This window comes from Corapipo altera, unplaced genomic scaffold, assembly GCF_003945725.1.
Source record: "Corapipo altera isolate COAL_440 unplaced genomic scaffold, ASM394572v1 57, whole genome shotgun sequence".
Taxonomy (NCBI): domain Eukaryota; kingdom Metazoa; phylum Chordata; class Aves; order Passeriformes; family Pipridae; genus Corapipo; species Corapipo altera.
The window spans coordinates 4,478,850-4,488,420 of NW_020884905.1; the positions used below are offsets into that span (position 1 = coordinate 4,478,850).

At 48.1% G+C, this 9,571-nt stretch overlaps 1 long non-coding RNA gene across 1 annotated transcript; it reads right to left on the minus strand.

Moving 5' to 3' along the window:
- Positions 1–2,541: 2,541 nt before the first annotated feature.
- LOC113951012 lies at positions 2,542–3,139 on the minus strand. The gene is made up of 2 exons (XR_003528969.1): positions 3,041–3,139; positions 2,542–2,615 (listed from the first exon to the last, which is right to left on the minus strand). It is a non-coding gene; the product is annotated as an uncharacterized LOC113951012 (long non-coding RNA).
- Positions 3,140–9,571: the final 6,432 nt, after the last annotated feature.

Sequence of the window (9,571 nt, forward strand, 5' to 3'; positions counted from 1 at the left end):
TTGTACTCCACATCAGGATTACTCAAATGGGAACAGCTGTCTATTGCTGGAAGTCTGGATGACACGATGGGACTGGGAATAGAAAACAGGGAATGACTAGGGGAGGTGCTGTGACTAGTACCCTGGCCTAGCTGAGCCCCAAAGCCTTTCAGCTGTAGAGGTACCACTGTGCTGAAAAAGGCTGATTTCAGCCAGAGTTGGAGCATATGTCAGGGAGCAGATAGGCACTGAGAAGCACAAGTCCTATTCCTGACATTTTCCCATTTCATTTTCCATCATAAGTCCAATATTCTTATGTGCACTGGCCAGCTCTTTGCGGTAACATCAGACATCAGGCAAATGTTTCCTTCTATTGTCTTTGTGTCTCCCAAAGGACCTTTGGTTTGAGTGTCTTTGCCAACAAATAAGCAGCAAAAGCAGTTGACAGACCGAGATCAGTGATGATGGTAGAAACAAGCTGACCATGCCAGTGGTTGCTGTTTATTCTTCTCTGAACAAAAGTACAACCAATTTTCCCAGCACTGCATGAACAAGAAGGAAGAGCTGATCTCTGCTTTAAGCATGTAATGAACTGGGATGAAGTCTCAACTTGAGAAATTGAGGATGGCGAAAGCTGAAGATCCCTTAAATTCGGACCCGTTGTGCTCTTTTTGTGTTACTTATTCCTCTGTAAATTTCCTAAATCTAGGTGAGTAGAAAGTGTCTGAGAAATATTGCCTGGTTTGCTGGGTTTGGGGAGGGGGAAGGACAAGATGAGCTCCACACTGCTGGTTTCCAGGCTGTGGCAGACACAAGCAAAACAGGGTGCTCTCCTCCCCTTTCACTTACCTGCATACAGGAGGTAGGCTGTGCCCTCACCTCCTCCTTTTTGGTCCTAGAAAGAACAGGAGGAGCAGAAGCAGAGCAGAGGTGGTCTTTCCACTCAGTTAGCAGAGCCATTAAGTACAGCCAAATCCCCAAATCATTAAGCTTACATGAGTGCAAGACCCTTATATTTTCCTTTCCTAGAGCTGGATCATTTGGAAAAGAGCTACAAGTCACTATACCCATGGACAAGCTTGTTCTGTTCTCAGGAGCAAATCCATGGCTGTACTGTAGTTTGCAGTTTGTCTCAAAGCTAATACAAAATCTGCTGTTGAAGTGCAGTGCACATTACAGTGGTGTGGTACATGGGCCCCTGGGATGCCAACCTGCCAGATCTCACATGGTTTGGACACCACAGCTGGATCTTTGCTCAGAGTGGTACAAAAAGTTTTAGAACATGGTATCAGTAGTGTATGGAAAGGGTAGAATGGATCAGACATACATATTTGCTGGATCTCCACTTTGCTCTTTTTCACGGGTTCATTCACTTGAGTTTTGTGGGTATTTTCTTCCTGTTCCAATTCAAGTGTGCACAGACTTGAAAAATGCTGACACAGGTCTTTGAAAGCACAGAATGCAACCGATGGACAGGATTGAACTCTCCCACCTGTACAGGCAGGTTTGTGTGTTGACACCTGCAGACCAAAGCTTATGAATTTGTTTTCTGTCTTCAGGAATTTTACTGAAGGATGCAGCATTTAGGATGCAGCATTTTACTGGATCGCCGATAAATCAGTGCCTGGCACAGCTTCACAAAGGACAGGGATCAGCAGCCCAAAGGGCTTGCAGATGTGATACAGGACCACAAGACACATCTCTTCTGCTGAAATAACAACTGGAGGTGAAGCAGGGTATTGTCAACAGCAAGACTTTCATGATCTCTGTGGAAGTGGAGCAGACCTTCAGTTGCTCTGAAAACATCCCATGACGCTGTTGTTTATGAACTACTCTTGCAGAAGCTCTACCTTTAAGAAACACAATGATACTTTTATTACTAACCTGGAAAGCCCCATGCCTTGAAGGAATAGCTTCTATTACGTCAAGAAAGCAGAGAGACTTTTACTTCACTCAGGGGGTAGCTGTATGCAAAAGAACCACAGAAAACTGCATGGGTACACGATCCAGATAGATCACAGAAGGAGAGCACTGAAGGGAAATATAGGCCTCCTTTTCTTCCCATCATTGTGTTTGGAATATGTTTCCAATTGCACCAGTCACAAAGCAATCAAAGAAACTTGTCTACAGTGGTAAACTGAAGATGTCCTATCAGACCACATTACAGGGTACTACACAGTATTGAATCCTTAGTCATAACAGAAAACCCAACATCCACATGACTGCAGCCCACAATACAGCCAATTTCCATATGCCTTAACAGAAAAGAGAGAACAGATCTTCAAAGCAAATGAAATATGTCTTTGGAAGATGCTCACTAACATATACCTTCCCCCCCCCCCTTACATCCTTACCCAGCATCCTACCTTCCCTTGCAGGAAATAAGGAAGGAGGCCACCCCCTGCAGCACGCATGAGGCAGGGAGCTCATCCAGCCAGGGAACCTTGGTCCTTCCCAGACTCCCCAGCAAGCTCCAGGCCCTGCACCCCATCCTTCATCATCCATCACCTGCGCTAGTAGGCTGTTCCCAAGGTGTGAGGATAAACAAGTGCTTCGCTCATATGATTTTGAGGGTGCCATGTTTAAAATTCCCAGTCTCGTTCTGCTTGCTTGACTGACTGCTGGTTTTAACAGCTCTGCAAAGGAAGACAAAAGCAAAATTATTAAACAGTGCAGTCACAGCCTCATGGTAACACAACAGCTGGGGCTGGCCACCACCACAGGGAGCAGCCTGGCCTAAGTGGGCTCAGGACCTGCCATGGGAGGTGGTTATGAATAACTTATCTGGAAGAACAAAGGGAACTAGTAACAGACTTTCTGTCATGCTCTGAAATCAGTCAGAGATGACTGCAGCCTTTCACTGCTGTCTTCCAATACTTTTTATAAAATGGCTGCTACCTAGCCTTAAGAAAGTATTCTTTTTTTCATGAGGTCACTCTTGCATCACAAGTGAAGTAAAAACTGCAAAGGAGAAATATTTCCTTTCTATTACTGCAAAGATATTTTGAAGATGATCAGGCTAGGGAAATGAACTCTCCTCAGGCTACAGCTGTTCTCTGACCCGGGTCAGGGCTCCATGCACACCACCCCAGTGAGCACTGCACAGCTGCCTGCTGGTGCCTGCAGGAAGGTGTTTCTGCAGGCGTTCGTCCTTTCGCTTAACGGGCCAGGTCCTCAGGCAGGCAGAATCCCGCTGGAACGAAGGCATCAGGTTCGCAATCCAACCGAAATCCCACCAGCGGGTCGAGTGCAATAAACTGTCCCCGTCGCTGGCAAACGGCGTTTAAACCACGAACTGCCCGGGGCGGCGGCGCTGCCCGGCCCTGGCAGCAGGTGCCACTGCGAGACGGCGGGACACTGCCCGGACACCGCCCGGACACCGCCGGGACACCGCCCGGACACCGCCCGGACACCGGCCGGACACCGCCGGGACACCACCCGGACACCGCCCGGACACCGGCCGGCCCCGGCGGAGCGCACTGCGGGGACACGACCCGAGCGGGCGCTGGGAGGCCACGGCCACCAGGTCGCGCGTGGGGATGGACCCTTGGGAAGGGCCCCGGGAGCGGCCGGTCGGCAGGAGGCACCCGGGTGCCGTGCGAGGGGAGTGGCGGGGAAAGGGCAGCTCCCCGGGCTGGCTCGGTGCGGGGGGAACGCAGAGCCCTCGGAGGGGCCGGGCCGTGCAGTGCCGGCGGGCTGGCTCACGGCAGAGAGCTCGGGCTTCACCTTGGGGTTGGTCCCTGCCATCGCCAGGCGTCAGAGTGCAGCCTCCTTTCTTCACGGGCAGGCACGGCTTTACACCTTTAAAGATCACCCTGGCACTGCACTCCAGGACCATCACTGCTACTCACAAGGATTCATGATGATGATGCTCTGGAAAAAGATAATGTTGTCCTGTTTCCACTATCAGTAAGAGAGGCAGCCGCAGGAGAAAGTGTGCTGTGTTGTTAAGGTTAGGTCTGGTTTACACCCACACCATGAATGAACTTCAGAGTGATGTCAGGTTTTTAACTTCTGTTTCCCTTCTGAATGACGTTTGTGGTCAAGAAGGCATTACGCATCTGAATATTTAAAGAGACTAACAGGGAGAGAAGGTAAAAGAAAAGGCATGGGGAAAAAATAACCAAAAAACAAAACCAAAAACAAACCCAAAGCTGAATGCAGCTAATTAATTTATCATAAAATTAGGGATGAAGGAAATTGCAAGGACTTCTTAGCTCATAGAAGTCCTTCTGTCAAGGGAGATTCTCCATTAGACCTACCCTATTTAGATCCTTGGCTTCACTTACCTGATGGGGCTGGATAACCAGCAGAAACAAAGAAGTGACACTATACTGTGCCCTTACCTGCCAGGGCTAATGAATATTGCTTGTGCTGGGCATCTGAACCCACAAACACATGAGATTCTTTCTCCTGTCAGCTGCCAGACACAGTGTAGAGCCTCAGGAGACTGGTCCTTGCAGAAACAGCAGCCGGAGAGCAGAGGGGCATTCAAGGATATACTGGAGACCTGCAGCGCGAGAGGTGGGAGTGGAGAACAAGATATGCTAGTTCAGAGATCCATCAAAGGAAAGGAAAAAAGCATGAGCAAGTCATTCTCTCCTACTGAGCTGCAGCTCCTAGATCCTCTGTTTTCTCTCTTTAGGATCTCTCCATACTTCCACAGTGATGGGTGAAAACTGGGTGCTACTCCATGCTATCAGAGGCAGCTTTACTGTGACTGAGCAGAGCAGCATTACCCCCTCTGGTGCTGTGTTAGGGATCTGAGAGACAGCACTCACCCATTTAGCAAAGGCGTTTAATGGTGAAGTAGTACCTATCAGTAATTTTTCACTAAGGTGTTTTATTACCAGCACTGTCTGCTGCTGGCCAGGTCTGCAAGTTGCATTACTCTGCCTGTGCTGGTCACCCACCTCAGCTATGTCTGTCTGTCAATGACAGCTGATGGATCCCTCAGCACTTCTGGACGTTTCTTTGGGGTCACACAAAGCTCCAGCTTCTGTATCTCCAAGTGTTTTCTGAAAGAGAACAGCACAAGCAACCTCCTCTGAACACACATAAGTAAGAGCCCCCTTCACCTCTCCCCAGCACTATTGTTTGCTGCTCTGGCACCCAGCCTGGGGAAATGAACACTCATCCCACCCCAAATTCTCATCAGTTTGTCAGCTGTGCATAGGCAGGTGTGAAAGAGACCATGCTGAGCAAGGATGGAGCAGGAATGTGTCCATCCCACATGGGTGCTGGGCCAGCTACAGTTTGCAAGCACAGTTTGCCCTGGGCACAGGACTGGGTGACAGGAATTACCTCCCTGCCAGAAGGGTGGGTGGTAGAAAGAAGGAAGCTTGCAGGTTAACCCCCAGAGGGGCTGGTGGCAGCATGGCTGCATCAAAGGACTTTGCTCTGAGCTGCACATCCTGCTAGCAGGAGAGGCAAGAGATCTGGCCTCAGGGCACTGCTTTAAACCAGCCGACTCTAATGTGTATTGAATCCAGATAGTATTATGCAGGTTTAACTTGCTCTTTATATCCATAAAGGCAAGCTAGACACATGGAAATCTCTCTAGTCACTCTAGTCAATGCAGGTGCATCCAGATGAGGGTTTGAATCAATAAACTGTAGAGTTCTGTCCGTGTGCTCCAGTGTGTGCCTTCCAGTCATTGAGACACCCTGTCTTAAGGCCTTTCTGGGCATCATGAACACTCTACCGAGGAGGAAGGTTTTTCCTTTGTAGAATTCTATTCATATTTCCACACATTGCTGCTAGAAATCCATGTATCTCCTTGTATTAATGGCTTCATTTCAAACTACTTCCTTTTTAGCAGCAAAGAAAATCAATAAAAGATGCCCATATGTTATGATTATATGCAATAATGATGTATAATTACTGAAAAACCCAGTTCCCGAGACTGCACAGCCTTGGTAATGGAAGAGGAGTGTCCATAGAGTTAAGTTGATCTTAAGGTGCCCTCCAACCCAAATCATTCTATGATTTCAGGGCAGTGTAACTGTCTCCACCTGCCTTGGCCACATGTTGAGGTTTGCCTCCTAGGTCTGCTCCTGTATATTGTCCAACTGAGGAACTTCCTGCTGATTCAACTAAATTCCTTTCCATTGCTTTGGAAAGCCTCTACTGTTGTGCAGCTTGAGCTCCAAGTTGTTTTTTCAGGCAGTGCCACCCTTTTTCTCCATCCAGAAAGCTTTTCTGCCGGATTGAAGGACCTCCAGTTTTTCCTCAAGCTCTAATTTGAGTTTCTGCTCAGGTTTTTTTGTTGTTTTGGTTTGGGTTTTTTCCTGGCTACTCAATTAGACTCCAAGCCTTCCTGCAATTCAGTGATCTGGGAATCCAGGTCACTATTTCCGTCAGAACTGCTTCCTCCTCCAGATTCACTGAGCTGCCCACAGTTCTTCTTCCTTCCTGGGCAGACCTCTATGTTCCTCATGCTGTGCCTGCAGATGCAGTACCTTCTTCCTGCACTGTGCACCCTGTCTCCACCTCCTGTCACGGTATCCCTCCCTGAGTTACAGACAAGTCATGAGCTGAGGTTCAGTCATATAATTCTTGCTAGAAAGTTTTCTTTGCTGCCTGCAGTTCATGAGATTGTATTTTCCATGGCTCTCCAGGTCACTGGGACCCTGGGCTGTCTGGGAGGTGGGAGCCATGTGGACTCTTTGGGACAACAGAGTGGAACCCAGCAAGCAGGACCAATCCCATCACCTCAGCCAGGGAGCAGGGCAGGCCAGGAGGCACCAGGGGCAGCCCCAGCCCCCATTGTCAGTCACCTTCTTGGGAATGGGAATGGGACTGGGCCAGGATGTCAGCCCACAGCTGGGCCATAAGTGGAGGCTTTGCAGACCAGTGAGACCACTCCCATCCTGCATCCTCCACCATGGGAGGAAGGCTTCTGCAATGTCAGCACCCTTCCTGGATCCCTAAAGTAACAGCAGCTGTTGCTGCTGCAGGTGGGGCCACATCCAGGCTTGTCCCCTGCTGGTCCTGGCTCGCTGGTTCCAGCAAGGACTGACTGCCCAGGATAGGCAGAGCCTTCTGGTACCCAAAGCCCTGCCCGTTGCCAGCCTAGCTCTACTCTGCCAGTGTCATGACATCTCAGGCCCCCTTGCTCTCCTGCCTGTGGTTACCCAGTTGCTTGCAAGGCCCACATTTTTCACTCCATAGACCTCCCCAACTCCACAGCTGTGACAGCCCATCCTGGCACATCCTTCCTCCAGCTACAGGAAGAATCCCAGGCACACAGCATGGAGGAAGCACTGGAAGGGCTGCCTACTCCCAAACACATAGCTTTTCAATGCTTTGTCAGTTCTTAACATGCTGTTCTTCAGGGTCATGCCCTCCACCACAGGACAGCTTCAAGTATTCCCAGCAGTTCTCCTTTTGGTGGTGCCCAAAGCAAAGCCGTGCAAGCCACTGCCTCTGTCAGCATGACAGCAGTGTCCCATTGCAGCATCTACACCGGGGCAGCTGCTGGCTGAAGAACCTTCTTGTTTTTACCCTCTCCACATTTCCAAGGGAAGGAAGAACCTTACCTCTGGCACTTCATGTATTAACTGCTACGTGATAAAAGCCAGTTCCTAGAGAAGTCTGCTCCACATGCCTATCCATGCTGAGATTCCCATTAATAATTACTCAGTCTGTCAGTCAGGTTTGTGGGTTGTTATTCTTTTTTACCTACAGAATGTTTCTGTGTATTTCTTACTTCTCTCTGGTTTTAATGTGATAGCACACACAGGCTGCACTGTGAACAAGTGAAATTGCATGTTCAAACTTCTATAGAAACCACTGACAGGCTCTGTATTTTATGACTTGAAGGTATTTATAATTCAGCAGGAAGTTTTCAAAGTGCATACATATATACATACATTATCCTTTCTCTTTGAGTTAATATTTTGCCTGCTTTTCAGAGAAAGTAGCTGCTTATCACACACCTGAACCATTATAATTTTTAAAGAACTGGAAACCAGAAATTATTTGCATATGTTTTCTTTTTTTCTACTTACTTGTTCTTCAAGTTACATTCCAAGGAGTCTGTTACAAATTCTGTCTTCTTTAAAGACTTCTGGACAGCTCTTCTGCTTCTGCTGCATTATCTGTATCCCCTTATTGATACCTGGAATCCAAGTCTCTCTCTTTCTGGATAATCCCAAATCACTGTAAAATAGTTCTGACCTCCATTCTTTAATCACATTCAAGGCATATGACTGATTTTTATAGATGTAGATAACTGCACAGTGCTGGCACTGCTAGCAACCCCTTTGCTGTGCCATGAGCAAATCCAGTACCAGTGGGTGAATGGAAGAGTGAAGATGGCAATATAGGTCTAAAAACCTCTGCAGCTTCCTGTATTCCAGTTCCCAGTGTGAGACAGAGAAGCTGTTAGATTCTGGGATTGCTCTGGACACTTGGGTCAATTAAAGAGCCTGTGACTGAGCTCCAGCTGCCTCTGTGTTTGCCATTGCCCCAAGGCACTTGTCATGAACCTGCAGGGAGAGGAGGGAATGGCAGGGCTGTCCTGGACCATGTTGACACCACAGGAATGCCCTGTGGGCTCTGTGGCTGGTGGCTCTACACCCCAGCTCTGGAGGTCAGCTGGTTTCCAGGAACTGTAATCCTCATGCCACAATAGCTTCCATGTCAGGACTCCTGATCCAGTATGTCAGTCAGGAAGAGTTGCTCAGCCCTCACTGCCTCTCCTCCTAACGCACAGGACTGGAGCTCATCATGCTGAGCCTCACCAGATGAGCTGGGCAAGCACCCCAGGAAGATGAACTAGAAAGAAAATGAGATTTCATTTTGTGGCCAAGGACACCTGCTTATCTCCACGGTGCAGAACACTGGTCCATCTTTTTTTTTTTTTCCTAAGAAACAAAACCAAACACAACACACCAAGAAAAACATTGCTGTTGCTATTATAATCAGCAAGATAAAAAGAACAATTCACAGTGACCTTACATCACAGGGCTACTGTAAGAATTGCTGATTTGGGGCTACTTTTCAGCCAAGTAATTTAAGGAGTCTCTTTACCTCATGCTGCTAGCACTTTGTACAGTGGTTCTGGGCAGTGGAACTACAACCTGGTAGCCTGTGGGTACCCGGTTCCTCCATTTTGGCCAAACACAGACCTCAGTGAAAGAAGGCAGTCTTTCTCCTGGCTGCAGTGCTCTCCCCAATGATGGCAGACCTGCAGCGCAGAACCTGTAACCTTAAATGGGCTTTCTGTGTGTTGGCTGTTGTCACCTGGGCTGTGCCTGGCATCCTTTGGTGGCATGTCCCCAGTCCATCCCCTGGCTTGAGGGCAGTCTAGGAGTCCCAACTGATAGCACCAGCTACCAGCAAGAGGCAGGAGGTCTGTGTAAGCACAGGTCTCTTAGGAAACTGCCCTAAACATTAAGGTAACAAAAATCTAGTCTTATAAGAAAAAGATATGGCTCCTGAGTGGTAGGGAATATTATGTCTCTTGTCTCAAAAATAAAACAAAAAGAAAATTAGAAAGAAAGAAAGAGAAAGAGAGAGAGAAAGAGAGAAAGATAGGAAGATAGATAGATAGATAGATAGATAGATAGATAGATAGATAGATAGA